The 22,619-nt window shown below is 34.6% G+C and overlaps 1 protein-coding gene and 1 pseudogene across 4 annotated transcripts in view; both read right to left on the bottom strand.

Annotated features, from left to right (window-relative positions):
- Nucleotides 1-22,619, bottom strand: part of MIA40 (Cox19-like CHCH family protein) — a 74,853-nt gene that overhangs the window by 14,857 nt on the left and 37,377 nt on the right. The window lies entirely within an intron of this gene.
- On the bottom strand, nt 5,875-22,246 carry LOC149547776 (COP9 signalosome complex subunit 1 pseudogene; annotated as a pseudogene).

The raw sequence follows: 22,619 nt of genomic DNA on the forward strand, positions 1-22,619 counted from the left end.
CAATTTACATTCCTCTCTTTTTTCTGATGAAGTTATATTGCTCACATATTGAATTACTTTGGTAGTCACCCGAGTCTCTTTATATCATAATTCATATTCTTGTGTTGCATATGATTTGTTTTCCCTTTGAAAATTTCCAAGGCTAATGTAATAAATCATATCATGAATAGCAAGACTGAATTATTGTACACATAGGATGTAATTGGGTGTAATTAATGCAAGCCCTAAAAGCCATTGGCAGTGTATTCACTCTCATTTATATTTTATAATACCTATGTATGTTATTCCCTTATGAATTTACCTTTGTCTTGCCTTATCAAGCATATTGATTTAACTCAATAGCATATGTGGTATTACTGACAATTCCTACAATAATTTTAATGCAAGCCCCAAAAGCCATTAGCAATGTATTCGCTCTCATTTATATTTTATAATACCTATGTATGTTATTCCCTTATGAATTTACCTTCGTCTTGCCTTATTAAGCATATTGGTTTAACTCAATAGCATATGTGGTATTATTGACAATTCCTACAATAATTTGACTTTGCCAATTCTGATAAATCTCCATTGGCACTTATTTGACATGAAGCTTCAATAACCCTTGGCCTTAAATGTCATTTCAAGCAACTTCACTCTAGATGTGATTATCAAAAAACTCACAAGACCCAAAGGTGAATAATCACATGACTTTGAAATTCCTTGTCTCAGTCTATTTATGTCAACATTCACTCAAACTCCTAGTTTGACTTCTACGTTTTGTTACAAGTATGCTTTTGAAGGAATGCAACATGACTCACAAGCTTAATGTTAGGATATGATAACATCATCGGCTATCAACTTTACTACTATGAACAATTCCAAACACCAAATATATAGTGTCTCAAAGTTATATATTTGACTTACATGATACATTCCTTTCTGAGTTTACAAATATAGTGGGCAGTGCAATGGTTGTCGATGTTATGTTCAAGCTTCAAAACATTGGCAAATATAAAAACATACATCATATTGATGATCCCACATTGGAAGGGCTTTCATGATATCTGTAAGGAAACTTGCAACGAAAAATATAACCGTTTCCACATAGCCCATAATAGATCTTGAATAAGTATGCAATTGAAATCCACATGTAAGAGAATAGACAACATACCCACAAAAATTGTGACACAAGGTATACAATGGGAAACCCTCATTGAGGGAAAAACAAACCAATCTCCAAAAGCATCCATCACCAAGTATTATTCAGCAAAAACACCATTGCAATACAACCATGGAAGCGTTCAAAGTCAGCCACAACCAAGCAATCCTGTAATGTCCCCTTTTTTAGTAGCTTCCTGCATTTGGCTAGGTTAGTTCACCATCACGACCCTCGTGAGTTGGCAGTAGGATTTGAGGGTCTCAGTTGTGTGGTTATGGGCTTTCCAGCAGCCTAGGGTGTGTTTTTGGCTCTGTTTGAGGGACTTACTATTTATAGTAAGTCAATCTGTTGGTTCCGATGAGCTTAGTTGAGTTAGAGGAGTTGGAGGATGCTCTCAATTTTTATTTTGGGCTTCTAGTTTGAGCTCCAAGAATCTTGGAGGGAGCGTCTATTTATAGTAAATCACTCTGTCAAGTTCATTCATCATCTTTCATCATCAAGATCACTTTGGTGTTGTCAAATTTTGATTCTAATGCCTCTTCAGTTATTTTCACAAGACAGGTGAATTATTATTATTTTTCATATAAATACACTGAGGTTGCTATTTTTGATAGTATTGTTGGTTGGTCACCTCAGCATCATAGCTCGTAGACGAAAAGTTCTAAATCAAGGAAACAAGAAACAATGACCTTATGTGTTAGAATTTTAAGTTATGGTTGAAAAGGTCATTTTCGGAGCCAAAAGCAATTAATAAATTATATTAATGGCACTTTAATATATTCTAGTGTTGTGTAGAGTAAGCTTCCTAAGTAGAGTTCTTTTGGGAAACCGATGCCATTTAGAGATTATAAATATGAGGACTTTTGATGAGAAAAGCATCCAATTATTTGATTATCTTATTTTGCTCTTGTTGTCTTTGTGCCATTTATGAGTCTAAAGTTTGTGTCCTTGCTGAAGTATAAGGGTTTGGAAACTACAGCTGAAGTATTGTAGATTTAATTCTAAGAATTCATGTTGAGGTATTGTGGACTTTTGAGTTTTATTACCGTCTCCACTTTCTATATTAATTGTGGCTGAGGAGCATTTATATAATTGAATATTATAATTTCTCTATTGTTAGAAGAAGATTTAGTTTGCAAATTGGAGTTTGTTCTGGGCAACATTTGTAAGGGAAGACTGTGAACGCCAGATTGAAATTGGACCAGTGGCTTTCAGTTTTGACTTTGCAATTACATTCTACGGCAAAGACAAGGTTCTTAATTTGTAAAATTCAGTTAATGTTACATAGTTTGAAAGTAAACAGGCTGGTTTCAAATAGCAAACAATTAAATTCCCTTTTCATTATATCGCTATATGATTTGTTGATGAATGAATTCAAAAGCTGGTGTGAATCATTTCAGAATTGTTTATTGGCATTTGGTATTTATTTATGCAAAACTTATAAGGCCAGAATTAAATAAATTTGTGATCAGTTTCCTATACATCCTGATATTGTGTTTGAAAATTTAAGACATCATATATTTAGTGGTAATTAGGTTTCTTGCCAAGTGTTTGACAAAATGTCAAACCACTGAAATGTGAAAGAAATTGATGCTTGATTTAGCTTTAATCGGTCAAGGTTATTAAAGTAGTATCAGAGCTTGCTTGCAAAGTGTTTGATGAAATGTCAAGCAACTAAATTTTAAATTAATTTGGTGTTTGACGAAGTTATAATCGGTTGGGGTTAATACAAATCCATGTGAACAAGCATGAATCCACACATACCATGCCATGCTTCCAACTTTCACAAATGCTCCCTTAGCTAACCTGTCAAGCCTTGCCTTGCTCGACTTTCTTTTTTGTCTTTTTTCTCTTTTGTCTTATCTCTACAAATACCCTTGTGGCTCCTTATATAGTAGCAAGTACCACACAACCACCAAATGGTATTACATAAACCATGTGCTACCTAACCCATTGACCCCACATTTAATATTGGACATTTAATTCATTTTCCCAATATTAAATAATTACATCAAATATTACTACAATGTTACAATACAACTCATCAAGTATATCCCATGGGAATCTTTATATGTTGCACGTCCATCTAGATGCTCTTAGGTGTAACATTACATAATAAAATAAACTAATACAATATAACAATATTATGCAATGTGTGCAACACCTATTATCTCAACAATCTCTCACTTGTACACATTTAATAGGGTCAATCTATAGCCACATAAATGAACAAGGAAACAATCCCTCCTAGCACATCCACCATCATGGATCAAAGTACACTGTGTACTCCATCCAAGTACCTGCAACAAAATCGAAGCATCCAGCCTCTCAAACATGAATAATGGCACCTCTTATTATGCCATTGCCACCAGACCTACATAGAAGCCATCCAAAGAGAAAGCCACCCAACTTGTCACATTAGAAAAGCATAAAATCATGTACCAACTAAAATGTCAAGCACAAACACCTAATCCAAAGGTAATCATATGAATCCGTAGTTGTCAAATATCTATAGCTGAAATAGCACCCACAACAAGTGCCAACCCATCCAACTATCCATACCTCCAAAGGTATACCAAGCGAATCTCACAACATCAACATATCGAATCTGTAACCTACAATCACAAGCCTCAAGAGCAATACCTACCACATATACACCAAGAAGCTTCCACTACAAAAGATAATGTCAAATCTATAACCAATTCAATCACAGTATTTCAAAGAAGTGAATCCATGTAGTATCAAGGACATCCACAATACATAAACCAATAATCTCGAGAACAACTCTCATAACAAGTCTCCAACACTCCCAAGGTCTCCACAAACAACAAAGGAAAGAGATAGAGGAATAACCATGCCATCTCTCACATGACATACATATGCATCAATAATGAAAGATCAATGGGCAAAAACAACCCATATCCAAGATATAAATACAACCTAGAAGTACAAACCACTTACACCACTGCACAACTTGTAGATCCAACAAGTCATCATACATATCCAAACTAAATATTGATAATCATATCATCATGAGGCCAATCTGATATATAAATTGAGTATACAATGACATCAAATCTAAATCTCCAAAATATACAATGTTATAAACTCACAATGTTACCATAATCAATATATATCATAAACCATTCACGTCAATATCACCAACTAAATCATGTCAAACCTACACCAAATCTAAACCAATGTATAAAAGAACTTTTCGTTGACTACTCGAAGTCCAAAATCCGACTCTGTATGCCCAAGTTATGTCCTAATCTATGCTCAAAATAAATAACTTCTAATTTTCAAGCTCTTAAAACCTAACAAAATGTCAAAATCATAAAATCAAACATATACCAAGTCGTAGTTCTCTGAATTAGCTTCCCAACGACTGTAAGAAGTCTGAAATCCAATATCCTAAGAGAAAGTTATGGCAAAATTTTACCAAGACAGTCTTTTTACCATTTTCACTACGATTTTTTTTTTAGTGAAAAAAATTTCAACGGGATTAAATTTGACAATCATCACGAGCTGAAACTAAAAAACCTTTGTATTTTCTCTAAACATAGTCAAACTAGAGCATATTATGCATCAAAATTTATGGAAGCATCGACCCGGATCTAATGGTGAGGTCTGCTTTTGCCCAAGAGGTCATTTCTGCAAGCTCCTCACTAAAACCCTGATTTAAATGAAACATTCAAAAAATCCTTGACCAACAATTTCACAAGAGCAAATCCAAAACCCTCAGATCTGCAATAAACAACCTACAAAAACCATATATCTTGCCTTTTTCTTTTATCCTCTCATGCATTCCCATGGATTCAATCTAGAGTTACAAAAACAAAACCATAGCTCTGTTACCACTTGTAAGGAAACTTGCAACGAAAAATATAACCGTTTCCACATAACCCATAATAGATCTAAAATAAGTATGCAATTGAAATCCACATGCAAGAGAATAGACAACATGCCCACAAAAATTGTGACACAAGATATACCCTCGGAAACCCTCGTTGAGGGAAAAAACCCAGCCTCCAAAAGCATCTATTACCATGTATTATTCAGCAAAAACACCATTGTAATACAATCATGGAAGCTTTCAAAGTCATAGCCACAACCAAGCAATCTATGTAAACAGGCATGAATCCACACATCCCATGCCATGCTTCCAAACTTCACAAATGCTCCCTTGGCTAACTTGTCAAACCTTGCCTTGCTCGACTTTCTTTTTTGTCCTTTGTCTTGTTTCTACAACTACCTTGTGGTTGCTTATATAGTAGCAAGTCCCACAAAACCACCAAGTGGTATAACATAAACCATGTGCTAAAATCATGTGCTACCTAGTCCATTGACTCCACATTTAATATTGGACATTTAATTCTTTTCCCCAAGATTAAATAATTACATCAAATATTACCACAATGTTGTAATACAACTCATCAAGTATATCCCATGGGAATCTTTACACGTTGCACGTCCATCTAAGTGCTCTTAAGTGTAACATTACATAAAAAAATAAAATAAAATAATACAATATAACAATATTATGCAATGTGTGCAACACCCATTATCTCAACAATATCATCATTGAAAGGGTTTTATTGTTTTAGCCTGGTTGGTGATTTTGAAAATATAAAATTTTCTTTTGTATTAGAAATTTTACCAATACATCCCTTAGTATTAGATATGTACACTAGAATTCTCTGCGGTAGAATTCCTGACTTTGCAAATTGAATTTATATATATATATATAGGTAGGCATGGAGGTGTGCAAGTCCACCAACATATTTGAGTTTTAGTAATGTAGGTTATTAAGGATGTTAGGAGTTTGTGCCTAGATCTATTTAACATTAGTAATGTAGCTAGAGAGATGCACAAACTGCCCCATTTCGATACTTATCAAGATTACATTGAGGCACGTCTAAATTATATAATTTGATGTGTTGCAGTAATCATGAGTTTTCACATAGTTCTTGAAGGCCTCTCCCAACATCCCATACGCATAGAGTCGTATTGTATCCCATCCAAATGCTCTCCTTTATAAGATTTGTCTTATACCCATTAAGTTCGTTCTCGAGCCTTTCTCTACGAAGTTGAATGTGGTGGTCAACAACTTCCATCCAATCGTGCTTGTTGGAGAGTGAGAAGGGAGAAGAGGGGATGAGTCTTGACTCGAGGTAGTGCAGAAAATATTTGAGCAACACCATGTTGTCACCCTTCTTAATCTCATGATAGGCCATTCGCAAGGCTTCCAAGCCCATGCTTTCAATTCCACACCTATCGGCTATGAATATCAAATTCATTATCTTCGTTCTCCATTGTAAAGAGAAGTGTATGCCTCCACATCCATTTAGTCACTACTCATCACAACGCCTCCATTTGTATTTGACTTTACTTCCATCCGTGCCTTTCTCCCAATCGATTTTTCTTGAAGTGGCAATTACTCCCCAATGAAAATGGATTGATTGTTCTGACTCACATGAATTTCCCAAACCTTGTTTCTTATAATTTTACTATCGTCCTTTATTATCTTTGGCATGTACTCGATGATATGCATAATGCCTTTTGAGATATATATTATCGTTTGCGATAGGTATATTATATTCTACAATATAAGAAGTATTATCTTTTGCTATATTTGTAACATCTCTCTTCTACAATACATTTTGTTATCTCTATTATTGACTAATGACATATCTTATGCTAGCTGTATCAACTCATGTCACATGCTTAATGGATTCAATATGAACTTTTATTGATGTTTAATACATGGTTAGAAACGTATATCTTTGTTTCACTTTGTATGATTGAAGCGTATATTCATGTCTAAGCATATATGATTGAAGAGTCTATTCATTGTCTTTGACTGATTAGTCATCTCATGCAGATCTTAGCCTGACTCACGAGCAGTGGCAGTTCTGAGTCTTCTCCCAAAGTGAGCATTCAACGAGGCATACAATTTATAATTATCAAGCTACATCTGATATAAACCAACAATCTTTTAAATAGAGTTGATCATTGTGTAACCAATAATGTATACCAAAGTCAGCAGTGTTGAATCCTTGTATTCAATAATGCTTAATTGCCAGTGGTCAACTTGGCTCTGATCTCTAAATCTGATCTCTTCTTTGTACATTTGCAATTTTGGCTCTGATACCATGTTGAATTATCAGGATTGCTGCAAATGTACTAACACTGTCATTGTTATAGGTGTGTTCCAAATGCAAATTTGAATCTCATATAAATCAGAGGAGAAATGTCTCTAAGGTTTAATCATTGTTTAATTAATATATTAATAATAATAATTTGTATTATATATATGTATGTATATGTATATATAAATATATGTGTATAACATATATATATACTATAATATATATTTATATAACATGAATAAGTACATACAGGAAATGATGATTTACCAATAACAACAATGTATCTTAGATCGAATTAATTTGACTGAAGCTACAACTTTAACAATAATTTCTTCCAAAACTATTACCTTGTTCTCATAAGAAGGTGGTCATGATTTCAAGATCTTCCAAACTATCTCATCCTCTATAACAGTTCTTGCACGACTCTTTATCCCTACAACAATCTCTTCTAACCTCTGAAAGTACGACCTTATAGTTTCATCTTCCTACTTCTTAGCACTATCAAACATATCTTTCCAATTCTGCAATTTTGATTTCTTTGCATACTAATCACCTTCAAAAAGAGCTTATAATCTAACCCAAACATCATAAGCTAATTGTAAGTTCTTTACCTCAACAAATTCTAATTTAGGTGGCCTAGTAATCAATGCTTCCCTTGCATACATGCTAAACAAGAAAAGTTTCTTTGTTTAGCATTGCATGATTCCAAATCTTTCTCTTCAATTATAGTCTTTTTATCTCTTCTCACCAACCAATAGTCAATCCCCATGCATAGCAGATGTGTCTTCATCTTCTCCTTCCAATTGCCATAGTTTTCCCCATCAAATTTTGGACTTTCCTTCCTAAATACCATGGATCTGCTTAAGTTGTTAAACTTCTTAATCAAGGACCTGAAGCTCTGATACTAACTGTTAGAAAGTAAAGTCCATCAACTCAACTAGGGGGGTGGTGAATCAGTTGTGTTCTTAAACAACTTAAGTTAACTTAAACAAATCTGAAACTATTAACCAATATATGCAACAACCAAAAGATAACAACGATGTACAATGACACAAGATATGTTAAATAAGGAAACCCTGATCAGAAGGAAAACCTCAGTGAGAATGATGCCCACAAGATGATGTACTAATATAAATATTCATTGTGATAGGGTAAGACCGTTAAAGGTCAATTACTTACAATCGATACATGTAGTCCCTGTTAGGAGACCTTGATGCTTGCTAGAAGATTCCAACCCTATTAGGAGTTGTTCCAAACCTGTTAGGAGCTGATAGGAAGTCAATTGAACCCACTATCCAAATTGCTTCAAAACTGTCTTCACAAAACAATTCTTGGATAACATATCCAATGTTGAACTAACTAATACAACTTCTTTGCCAATACAGTTCCTTTGAAGTTCTCAATACATTATCAACATCATCCTATGCTCTAATCTCATCAAATTTGCATCCTCAGCACCAATACATCAATTACAATACCAATGACGATTACAACCAAGGAAAACATCTTTCCTTTATACCAAGTCTTAACAACTAATTGAGTCGGCCTTGAGGCTTCCCCAATGTACAATGAATAATATAAGACCTTATTAAGATATTGCATTACACATTACATTACAATTACTCATCCCAAAATAAATTCCAATACACAATCGGCCTAACAATGAACATGTGAACATTCCACTTTAACAACCATCACAGAATCGTCACTAGCATCTGCTACCTCAAACATATCAACACAGACATGTCTTCAATCAAACTCCAAGTCTGCAAAACCAAATTCCATCTTGCTTAACAAATACAATAGATTTACTAGTAAACAACTTCTTGTGTACTACCCTGTGACTAGTGTCCACATAATCTTTTGTAACTCACACAATCCTTCAAATTACTTTTTGCGAACACAAATACATCATCAAGATATATCCACCAACATGAATATAAGCCCGCAGAATTAAGTTCTGCAACATCTAACCTTGCTGACCAAAACTACCTCTGCAACTCTAGTTGTCAAAACCAGAAAGCATATATGTTGACATCAAAGACAAACCAAGTCATGAATGCAACACATAAGCACTCAATCATCTCTCCAAACATACTGACAATCTCCCCCATAGGAATATCATCAGCATTCGTGCTAATAGTAAGAAGATGGTAATGCATGCTAAGTATTGGATGATTCGAACACAGATCTAACTCGAGGATGAATTGTAGGATGATACAATTGGGAGGTAGATAGGAGGAAGTCCTCACATAAGGACGGATTCTGCCCTCTCATGAGAATAATTATCCTCTCCTTTGTTTTATTGCTGCTCCCATACTGTGTTACGATTTTGAACAAAAATCTTTGGCATTAAAACTCTTTTGTAATGTTGGCCTACATAGCTGACTACATTAAATCAAAATGAATTTTCATTGGTGGTTAAATTGCCAAGTTGGCCTATGTGAAGATGTCATTTATCATTACATAGTGTCATTTCTTCTATTATTCTTTTGGAACAACACCACCCTATCGAGGTTATATACGAGGAAGCAACTTCTCCTTACAATACTCTAGCCTCAAACTATTGATTCAAAGGTCTCTACTATAACATCTAGGATTGTCAACATTCTTTCTTGGACTGATCACAATTCAAAGAACACTTCTTCAACAAGGTTCTTGGTCTTATCAGACCTGTAGCACAGACTAGACCCACACACCTTAGACAGATCACCAATCCTCTACTCACAAGCAACTTACCAATAATTGATCAATCAACAAACAAGGTTTACTTAGGCATCTTAAGACCATGTTCCCTGCTAACTGGATGTCAAACCTTGAGACACTCAATAAGGATGTAAATGATCTCCATACACCATGCCTAATAGATCAAGTATATACATAAACATTGTTAGAAGCAAGAATCCTTTCCTTCATATTCTGATTATGACTGCCATACCCTTTCCATGACATATAGTGCATAGTATAAGACAAAAGACAACGCATATGCCTTAATTGTCCCTTGACTTAGGGAAAAAACAAGATGCATCTTGTTAAATCCTCCAATATTTTGCATACTTGCAATATGGAAACATTAATGCCACATTAGATCCACCATTAGATCAATGATCACATTCTGATTTTTATTCTGATCTACCACACACAGTCATTCATAACTTTTTTTTAAATCAAAATCATGTCAATCGCTCCAGTCAGATATAAATTGCCTAGTTACAGCCATCATATCCAATTTACAGAAAGATCCAGCATTGCACAACAAAGTTATCTCATTTTTCCTATTACTGGTAACCCTCATTGAAGGTTTTGACAGTTTTTACCAAAACCTACATAACTTGCTTTGAAGTGACTGAATTTGAATGAAACCAAAAGGAAAACAAAGGTGATTCATTCCATTACCATGTCCAATAGATCTCCAATAAAGAAGAAGTAGTTTTCACAAAGAAAAAAGTGGATGATCAGACTGCAATGCCCAGAAAATCATAGTGGAATATGTAAAAAAGTCAATGTCATTGATTTCCTTCCTCCAATCCTACATACCACTACTTACCCTCAACCCAAAGAGGGTATATAAGCCTATTACGATCAGTTTTCAACTAGATCTAACCAATCTCCAAGTTGGTTGATCGGTTAGGCTTCTTGATCAACATTTTTACAAATGTTGCAAAAGTTGTCAAGCAACTTTGCAACTTTTGACATTTAGTTCTATGACCTCCTAATGGACAACATTACACCAAATTTATATCCAAAATAGCTTAAATAACTCAAGGATACCATTTCTATGTTGGTCTACCCCATTTGACCATGTTGACCATCTTTGACCTATTGGTCCTAATTGCCCTTACAATGCAAATTTGGCTTGACAAGTTACAACATGATTTCAAATGATTGTTATAAACATCGTGGTCAAAAGACCTTATTAAATATTGGATTCAAATATTAGATGCCAAATAGTTCCTAGGCCCTTTCTCCCATGGGTTCAGGAATTAAGGACTAGGTAAATTTTTTTTTTTTTTATTTCAATCCGATCTCCCCCGTACACTTAAACCTGCAATTTATTCCTTGATTGGGCTGCATATTGCTCTTACAGTTAAAAGCAAAATATGCCTACAATTGGCAGTAGACTCCAAATTTAATCAGCAAGCTGTATTTGAAAGGTGGTGAGAAGGCACAGACAAAGTTATTATGATGCCACAACCCCCTTGAACAGGTTTTTAATAGATTTTGATTGTTTTATTTTCTGATGTAAATTAGAATTCCATTCCATCTAAAATCAAAATGCTAAACATTATAGTTTGAAAATTTTAAAAAAATCATAATTATGGATCACAATGAATCAAGTCAAAACTGAATGATGATGGTTGAAGAACCATTAAAATGAAATTAAGTTTAATTCATGATGAGCTTTATTTAAACAAGTTGAAATTTTATTGGGGGGCCTCACTGATGATAATAAATCTTAATTAAGTAAAAGGGAAGTCGAGTCTGAAGAAATTTTATTTAATAAAAATTTGAAGTTTTTTTCATTTCGTCTCTAATCATTATTTCATAGTCCTAATGCATCTCCCTCCTTTTGTTTTGCAAGGTTGATATTGTTGAACGAGCAGGTTAGAAGACAAGATGGAAATGAAGACCTCAATATGAGAAGCAGAACTCAACATCACTGATCATCCAATAAAATTCAGACTGAGATCAGGGCAGATTTGAGGATCAAGTTTAAAAAGACAAGTCCATTCACATGAAAATATCTTTAAGAACAATCGAAAATTAGATCAAGTCTACAAGAACAAATGTGAACTCAAATCAAGCCATGACGAAAATTTCCAAGGATGGAGAAGATCTTCCAAACAAAAATTTGGAATAGGAGTCATCACAATCATCCTAAAGGAGTTGATAGTTTTGGAAAAGTTAAACAATGTTAGAAATGTTGACCATCAATAGATATTTTCTCTTCATCAAAATATACTTTCTAAGAATCCACAATCAAGAATCCAAAGCATGTGTTTATAAATATATCTATAGGATAAGGTTAGTAAGGTAGCACCTAATTGTCTTTCACCAAAGAAAAACTCCAATTTCAAACACAATCAATCAGATCATGAAGTGTCCTATTTTCTCATTGATTATCAAAAGCTTTGTAATTTCCCTATTGGCCCATAAATTGGTGCTCTCAAGTAATTGGTTGATTTCATGGAAACCCTAATTAGGATATGTAGGGATCAATCCTAGCGCTTGATCTTGAACTAATTGTGTAGTGTGGTGGCACCTAATTGTCTTCTTCAAAGCAAATTCAAATTTCAAACACAGTCAATCAGATCATGAAGTGTCCTATTTTTTCATTGGCTATCAAATGCTTTGTAATTTTCCTACTGGCCTATGATAGTACCCTCGTGTAATTGTTTGATTTCATGAAAACCCTAATCAGGGTTTGTAGGTATTAATCCTGGCCCTTGATATTAAATTGCTCTTGGCCCTTCATTGTAATTGAACATCTATAAAAGCCCAAGGCCTTCTCATTTATAATCCAGTAGAGATTAGATTAGCTTAGGCTAGCTAAGCAAGAGACTTGATCAAATTGTCGCCATGATGTTATCTAATAAATAATTAATTGTTGCTTTGAAGCGTTGCATGGTTTCCTCAACCTTTGACTTGGAGTAGATTTATTTTCATGTTGAAGTAATTTAGTTGAATAAAAGTAATTCCGGATGTTTACTTGATTGACTTGACGAATTCGGGCCACTAGCCTCTTGCTAATTGTAAGTGTGCCTTGTGTGGTACATTGGTGATTGAAAGCACTTAACTTCAAATGATATTCAATCTTTAGTTTGCATCCACTGGCTCGGATTGAAGAGGAGATGTTAAGTTGATAACCACTTGAAGTATTCCTTAAAAGCTTGCACTAGGTGGGTGTAGTCACTAACCAAACTACATCTAGTAGAGTCCAAGTTCATCCACGATTCCTTGCATTCATAGTTAAAAGTAGAAATAGAAGTTAGCAAGTTTAAGTTTAAGTGGAAGTTGGAAAATCTAAATATATGTATATTGCAAATTGTGAAGCCAAATCTTTACAACTGCAAGAGTTGATATGAATTGAATGAATAGCGTTAAGTACCCTAAGTGATTAGCAAAAAATCATGTCATTTCACTGAGAGAGGTTCCATGGTTAATGGAATCTTACTTTGCAAGCTTAGCATAAGAGATGGCATTATATCAAGAGAAGATTAAGTATTTGGTGTTTCGTCTTGAAGCATTGAGTGTTTGATTTTGTATGTTGTAGTGGAACAAAAATCACATCAACACACCACTCATGAGCTACTCCATCCAAATGTAGCATAGCAAATTTTGACAAGTCCTTTTTTGAAATCAGTCTAAGAGAAAAATAATTAACTATTCATCAATGTAATAACTTATGCAGCAATAAACAATATTTTCTCGTGGAAACCCTTGGTTAGAGGGAAAAAAATATAGTAGGAATTAGGACCCACAATAATTTGCACTCTTCTAAAACATGCCCTCTTAAAGGCTTAGCCTTGTTAGTAACCCATATAAGGGATTTCAAGGCCTTATTAAAGGGTCACCTGGTTAGAGGATTTCGACTTTGGACCCGTTAAGATCTACCTATTGTACGATTTTCAAACCATCGCCCCATTGCAAATGGAGACCCCCTCTTTTTGCTTTAACAAGTACAAGTCGTTGTCTTAGGAGGTTTTGGTTGGCAACAATTTAAAGTCTCCAAGTCCAAGGGCGAGTTTGAGTAACTTTGGCTTGCTGGGAAGTAATATTTGTTTAGAGCTTTTGTGAGGATTTTGATATCCTCTTGAGGCCATTTCATAGCCTAATTCCTAGCGTAAGGGTAGAGTTTAAGTCTAAGTGAGAAAGATTTACCTGCTTGGGAGATGAGAGAAGGATTGTGAGAAAATTTGGAAAGTGGTGGAGATCCTCTAACTAGAGGATTTCCCCCATGAAAATCCTATAACTCTAGGATTGCCACAAGCTATAATTTCTCCCCAAAATCTCAAGATTTTGCCTTAGGACAAAGGGATATGGTGCAAACTTGGTTGTGAGAGATCCCTAGTAAGGAAGTGAATTGATTGATGAAATGTTAAAACGATGAAGAGACAAAAAATTGGTAATTTTCCTTAAGGATAACAATCATAGTCATGTAGCTGAAAATCCTCTGACCAAAGGATTCCCACTGTGGAAATCCTCTCTCCTCAGGATTTCCACCCTTGTCCTCTGTTAGCTCAAAAACTGATGCAAAATCATGCTAAGGCATAGCAACTTGAAAATAAGTGAAAGAATTAGCATAAGGGTGTGAATTGGCAAGTTTTGGAGTCTAAGTGGTAAAATCATATTTGGTGGAAAACCTCTAACCACAGGATGCCCACCATGGAAATCCTCTCTCCAGAGGAATCCCACCACATTAATCCTCCCAAGCCCAAAATTTCACCACCTTATAAAGCAATCAAAATCCAATCAAAGGCATGAACTTAACATCATGAGTAAAAATAGAGCAAGAGATTGTCAAGGAAGATCGAAATGGGATGAGTTTTAAGGCAGAGGTTCAAAACCATGTTTTGTGGCAATCCTCTAACCAGAGGATTCTCACTTGTGGCAATCCTCTAACCAAAGGATTCCCACCATATTGATCCTCTCAAACAAAAATTTCCCCTTTTTTTACTTTGTGCCAAAATTGACTCCAAGCAAGTGTAGAGGTAAAGGATTTTGTGTTGAAGGGTAATTGATGATAAACGATGAAGTTTTGGAAGGATGCAAGGAAACGAAGCGCTTAGTAAATTTGGTGGAAATTTTCTGACAAGAGGATTCCCTCAATGGAAATCCTCTAACCTCAAGATTTCTAGCAATGGAATCCTCTAACGTCAAGAATTCCACCACTCCATTTTATAATTCTAAACAAGAGTTGAAGATAAGATATGCCACTTAGGGAGAGATTTAATGATAACGAGAGAAAAGTTTGAAATAACTGTTGAAAAAGGCAAAATCATATTTGGTGGAAATCCTCTGACCAAAGTATTCTTAATCCTCCTGACTTGGAATTTCCCACTTCGCTTTTAGCCTTATTTTCCTCATGCAAAATGGAAGACAAATCAAATGGGCAGATTGGAGAGTTGTGAGAGAAATGAATTTTAACACTAAGTGACTAAAATTGGGATAAATTTTTATCATGCTAGGTGGAAATCCTCTAACCAAAGGATTCCCATCATGGAAATCCTCTTGCCTTAGGATTTCCACCCGAGAACTTTTTCTTCCAAGCCTCAAGAAAAACCCAAGACATTGATCATTAAAAGAAGATAGAAAGGCTTAATCTTGAATAAGAGAAATGTATTTTGTTCATTATTGATGTTAATTTATTTTCAGATTTATTTTCCGAACTTAATGAAGCTTTCTTTTTTGTTTAGCAAGGCCAAACATGGAAGGTTGATCTTGAGACTTCAAGATGAGAACCAAGTAGATGCTACAAGATGGCTCAAGCCTAAGGACTCAAGTGAGAAGGAAAGATTCATGTTCAAGCAATCAACTTGTAAAATTTAGATTGAAATTAAGAGTGAATTCAAGAAAGCACAAAAGATCCAACTACATGAGGACATATCCAAGGAGAATCAAGAAAGATCAAGTTCACAGGTTTAAAAAGATGCAAGTGATTCAAGTCACCTCCATGAGGAAATTTCAAAGGATGGAGAAATCTCAAATGTTGAGAGACACTTCTAACAATCGAGCAAGAAATATTTCCAATTTTAACAAACACCTTCTACAAGCCAAGACTCCAAGCACAAGATAAGGATGATAAGGTAGCAATTGTTTGTCTCCTCCAATTAATAAATTTCAATTTCAAGCAAAGTTAATCACAACATGCCATGTGTCCTATTTTCTCATTGGTTGGAAAATCATTGTAATTTTCTTATTGGCCCATGAATTAGTGCCTTTATGTAATTGATTGTAAATTTGGCAACCCTATTAGGGTTTGTATGAAAAAATCTCGACCCTTGATCTTGAATCGATCTTGGCCCCTTTATTGTAATGGAACTACTATAAAAGGCCAAGGCCTTCTCATTTGTAAGGGATGAGCTTAGGAGATTGGAGTAGGAGAGAGCTATTAGTCTAGGAGAGTAGAATAGATTAGCTAAGGGAGAGGCTTGATGAAGTGGTTGCTATAATGCTTGTCAAAGTAATTAATAATTTGTTGTTTTATTTCCATGGTGGATTAATATTTCTTTTAAGTATTGCAATGTTTCCTTGATCTTCACTTGGAGCAGATTTATTTTCATGTTGGAGTAGTTTAGTTGAATGAAAGTTGTTGTGGATGTTTATTTGCTTGACTTGAACAAATCTAGGCCACTAGACTACTGATGGTAGGAGTGCCTTATGTGGTAAGTCGATAGTTGAAATGCACTTAACTTCAATTGAAGTTGAATCTTTAGTTTGCATCCATTTGATAGGATTGGAGAAGAGATCTTGATTTAAAAACCAATCAAGTGTTCCTTAGAAGCTTGCACTAGTTGGGTAGAGCCACTAGTGAGATTACATCTAGTAGAGTCCAAGTCATACATGATTCCTTGTATTCGCAATTAGGAGTAGATGTTAAGCCAATTTAAGTTTAGGTTGAAGTGGGAAGGCTTGTTGTTCAAAACTATATTTTCATTGCATGTTGAAAAGCCAAATCTATAAGAGAATGAGTCAGTATCCATTAAATGAATAGCATAAGTCTCTTTGTGATAACCATGATATCACATCACAAAACTACGTGAAGTCCACAATTAAGAAAGAACCTTGAAATCATTTCATGATCTTACTTTCTAAGCTTAGCATGAGACATGACCTTATATCCGGAGAGGATTGAGTGTCTAGTGTTTCTCCTCCAAACACTAAGTATTTGATTTTACATGTTGTGGTGGAACAAAACTCACATCAAAACTACCCAAATAAGGGATTCCTCTTTTGAACCTATGAGGATTCAACAAGTACAATAGTGATCTAAGAACAACACTTCTTTTCTAGTACAAATCCAATTAAGCTCAATCTTTACATCTCGCACATATTCTCCATACCTTTCTCTCGATTGGACTCCAATATCTATGATCTACAACTTCATAATCAATCAATTTGGATATACATATATTTTCACTAACTAGGGTGGCCACTACTTTAAACTAACAAATTACATTTGAATTTCATCCTTTCAATCTTCGCATTTGAGCATAGTCTGCCCAAACATATTACCGAACAATAATAAAACACTTAGAAATCCATATTGATCTCCAAATGTGTTCGCGAATCGATTTGATCAAGAAAAATCAAACTTTTTGACTCTTTTCAACACGCTTTCATAAGCTTGATAAATCTAATCACCTTGATCGATGCAAAGCTAACTCATCATTATGCATTAGATCCACCACATCACCATGATACTTAGAACATGAAAAGATTCACCGCAACTAACCACATCATCACCAATTGAGGGTCAAACACCAACTATTCCAAATACTTTGCCGACCTGTACAAAGCAATCTTTTGTTCTTTGAAACTATGCCTTGTGATGCTCCAATCATATTGCAATCGCAATAGCAATCTCGTCAGTCAAGATAATTCGGACTAAACTGCAACACCTAAATCCACACCAATTTGATAGGTCAATCAAATCATTCATCCTTTATCACTATATGTTCTTCTGATTTATTGTAATGTCCCCACTTTAGCAGTTGTCCAGTTGTGTGACCATTAGCCTATTTTTGCGTGGTCCCGAAGGCTAACAAAGAGGTCAGTGGGATCTTGAGATGTTTTGGCCTAGTCATTTCTAGTTCAGGCCAGAACGGAGTTGATTTACATAGTGTTGGGCAAACTTACTATTTTTAGAAAGTCAGCAAGGCATGGGCGATGTCAAAATTAGTGATTGGGTTTGATGCTCCTCAATGAGAGCTTTCCAATGAGCTATCACTCATATTATTCCGAGCCCAATTACTATTTTATTTTAATGCCTGAAGTTTATTAGAGTAACATTTAAATTAAATGTGAAAATAATAAAGTGTTACTTTAATATTATTCATGTTGAGTTGTGTGTTGGAAAAGGGAAGCCCAAGGGAGACATAAGGTGTTATTTTGTTTTATTTTGTTTTAGAACACTTTATCCCACATTGCTTGTGAAAAGTGGGTTGACCCTATGAAGTAGAAACAAAAAGGAGAGCTTGTGGCCCTTGTTCGACATGTTGAATATGAGAAGAAATTGGTGTGTAAGTTGCAGATCTGTTCTTGGCATTAGAGGACATCTATTCTCTCTTACGACATTCTAGACGTCATTCCCTTGGCGTTTGGCCTTTGAAATCCATTGCTATCAGCTTCGCTATCAAACAGTTTGGTTGCATTTCCAACTACAGGCGGATTTGATAGTTTTCTCATATCTTCTTCACTACTTGTCCGATGCTTATGCCGCTTTGAGGGAATGATTTTATGAAGATAGTGGACTGTTTGAAAGACAAAGTATTGTATCAGTACTGTTCATGCGGCATTATTCACGCAACACTGTTCACACGGTACTATTCATGTCACTGTAGCAGCAAGTTCGAAAACATGGGCTGGAGTATTAAGCCAATGACATTGGAGTAATTAGTGAGTTGATAATCTGTCATGTATTTGATTTAATTAAATTCTGAAAATAACATTTTATTGGCAGCAGTTCATTGTCCACTTCGCATATTATTGTAGTTTCTTTCTTGTTTATGTTGTATGATTCCTATTCCATGCACAAAACACAACAAACAAATAAATGTTTGATTTCCAAAGTTATAAAGGGTTTAAACGTTGAACGGAGAAATAAGAAGATGAATGCAAACTGTTTGACATAATTCCTTTCAGTAGTTGGTTTAGTTTTTTGGGGGAATTCAGGGGTGCCCATTACACTAATGTATCAACCTTCAAGCAATCATGACTTTCTCCATACATTTTGCGAACCTCTACGAAACAACATACATCATCTAGAGACACCTCTAAGTTTTCCATAAGAACCACACACTCCTATTTCTTCTACGACACTGGATCCAACTACTCAAACACTTAACAGCTCATCCAGATCACTATCAACTAACACAACACTAAGATTGACATCAATGACATCACAATAACTGATCTTGTCATCAAACTTGTACCACACAATACTCTCAACAGTCTTTGCATCAATTATGCCAACACACTTATCACTCCCATCAAAGTGTCTCAAACTCCACCTCCCATAAGCTTGCTCATAATCTCTACACAATAGGACCTCTATTGTAACTCTGCCACCACTCATTTGCTTCCTTTCATTGATTGATTGTTCCTAAGACAAAATATCTCTAGTTTTAGATAGAAGTGTTACATACTTTGCACAGCCCTCACTTCATCCAACAAAAAGATTTAGGCCTCCCAAACTAATTGATTCTCCTCCTAATATGGAAACAAAGGCTGGTGTGGTCTAGGAACAAACCCAGAACCAGTTCTAATAGTGAGCCCATTAGTGCTTTGATGATTGTTGATATTTGAGGAGTTGTTTTCACCATTTTGATTATTAGTGGCATGGGGTATATTCTAATTCAACTTGGCTAACATCTATGGCATCATATCTAAAATAGCATTGAACTCTATACCATGGAATTCAGACTATTTGATGGGGCTAGTCCTTTACCCCTTTCTACCATGTTCTCTAATGAACGATGATTGTCACTAGAAGAACTTTGTTTCGCTCAATGAACTTTTGTCATAGAGTGTTCAAATGAGTTTTGTGGATTTATCTTTCCTTTCTCTTTCATATAATATCTCAATTCTTTCACTCGTAGAAAAAGTTGCAGCTACAAAAAAGATTATAAGCACGAGATAGAAAGATCTTCAAGTCTCAAACCACAATAATACCTAATCTTGGTAAGGGCAAGGTAAGAGCATATGGTGTTCAGTTAAGTCATAAGGTTTACTGAATTTTTGGCTTGAGATTTGAAATTCGGTGAACCCCAAAAACACAAAATAAATTTGTTAAAGTTCATCCAAAATTCGTAAGGATCGGTAAAAAGTTGTAGTCTTACAAAAATACTATTTTATCACCCATATTTTAGGATTTTCGACCAAGTTTTCACTATAAATAAAGCCATCTACAAATTGAGAATGCACCAATAGTTTACGTGCAACGATGGCTAGGGCTTTTATCTGTGCTTTTGTGAGCAGCAATGGTAGGGCTTTATATTGTTTTATTGAGCACCAATGGCTAGACTTTCATCTGCATTTTTCTTAGCCTCAGAGGCAACTCTTTTTTCCATGTCTGGTTGTTCACCAAAATCATGGCTGTCTACTTTCGGATTTAAATCGTAGATTCCAATCTATTGGGCAACTCCTATCACCTCTGCAACTCCTCAATCTCCTATAGCGACTCTACAACTTGTGTCTTTCGCCTCCACCTAAATTTTACTAGTTATGAACTCATAAGATTTTAATTTTGAGTTTTTAGGTTTAGGTTTATTTTAATAAGATTGTCATTTCATATTTTATTTTTTAGTATGAATATAAATCATTGTCATTTACATTATTGTAATTAGATTTATAATATTATTACAATTAAATTATTTCCATTAAATCTATAAACATTTTAATTTATATTACTATTTTTTATTTATCTAAATTACTTCAATTTAAATTGTTATAATACAAATTTAATAAATTTTATATATTTTGTAAATTTTACATTTGTTATTTTTTTCATCTATTAAATGTTGTATATTTCTTATTATATACTGAAATATTATAAGTTTTATAATTGCAAATATTTATATTAAAATATTATACATATTTTTGTAAACTATAAATATATAATGATTATTTATCTCTATTTTGTAATGTCAAACTATTTGATTATTTATTGGATATATTGTTGGACATGGAGATATGTTTTATTTTGTAGTTTTATATTGAAAAGTTCTTTGCATGAAACTCAAACATATAATTAATAAATTACAAATTCTTTTTTTTTTTTGAAAATTACGTAAGGCAAATTTAATGTCGAATTTTTTTCAGATTTTTTGGATTGTCGAACTTCATCCAAATTTCATAGTTGTCAAACTCGAACCTTGTGACTTAGTTGTTCAGTATCACAAATGACTGAAAGAAAACTACAAAAAGAAAAGTATCAGATGGTAAGTCAACCAATAACACGTATTCAGTGGGATACATTTCAATACTGAAATTAAGTAAACATCTGCATGGGAATTACAATGGGCTCATCCACTTTCATGGAAAAGCTTTTGGGCACATCCACTTTTTAGTGAGGAAACTTAAACAACAGAAAGTAAATAACAAATCATTCAACTTGTCCTGTGGTGGGCAATTACAGTGAAGTTATAACCACTTATTCAATACAGTAAGTACCAACTATAATCAAAACCAACTCATTGGCGATAATACCATCCACTGTTACAAAATAAATGCTTAGGGAATCGAAAGCCCTTCGATGCCATGACCATCTGAAGCTTACAATCTTAGTCCATAAGAATAAACATGGAATAACTTGCTGCAACAAAGTGTTGATACAAAATATTACAACTGGAATCACTTCCCACAAGGCCCACAATTCAACAAGCAACTGGAATAGCAAAGATATACCTTGAAAAATATGTGCTGATATGATCATAGAAAGTTTGTAAATCACAATTAAAGTTGTTGTATGTAATCTAACAATTCTATAATGACAGAAAGAGTTGTCGCAGGTCTGATACACAGCTAGTAAAGTTCAAAATAGTCACTGTAATCATCCAGAAGTCTATACAACAAAAGACATCCATCACCACCAAATGGCAACCAAAACCAAAGGGGGGTGCTTTGTGCCAGGAAACACCACACTAGGTCTAGTCATGGTATGGCCCATACCAGGGCTGTACTTTCCAATGCCATTGTCCTTTCTATCTCCTTCAAACTCAATTATCGCCATAGATACAATCCCAACAAGAACGGCTCATTCAAACTAGTAATATCTTCAAACTAAGCAGCTAGAAATGAGCTAGACAATTCTGCATGCCAGGTTCACCAAGCAGTCTTGTGCTGGTACAGCCTAGCTTGGCAAACAACTCCTTAACTCAACCAAAAAAGAAATTTGCAAATACTACAAAAATTGTCTTCACACAACCTCAACAATCAGCAAGTCTAAAAAGGATCAAAAACTATCACAGCTGGAAGAAACTAAATGAAACTTCATTCTGCAACAATAGTGATTCTTGAAATGAAACGCCGCCAACTAACAAGGGATTATTTTTTAAAACCAAAACTAGAAATCAGAAGTGGTTTATTGTCCTTGGAAGATTGTG

Source organism: Cupressus sempervirens, chromosome 7 (assembly GCF_028749045.1).
Source record: "Cupressus sempervirens isolate cs-2001-9-10 chromosome 7, ASM2874904v1, whole genome shotgun sequence".
Lineage (NCBI taxonomy): Eukaryota > Viridiplantae > Streptophyta > Pinopsida > Cupressales > Cupressaceae > Cupressus > Cupressus sempervirens.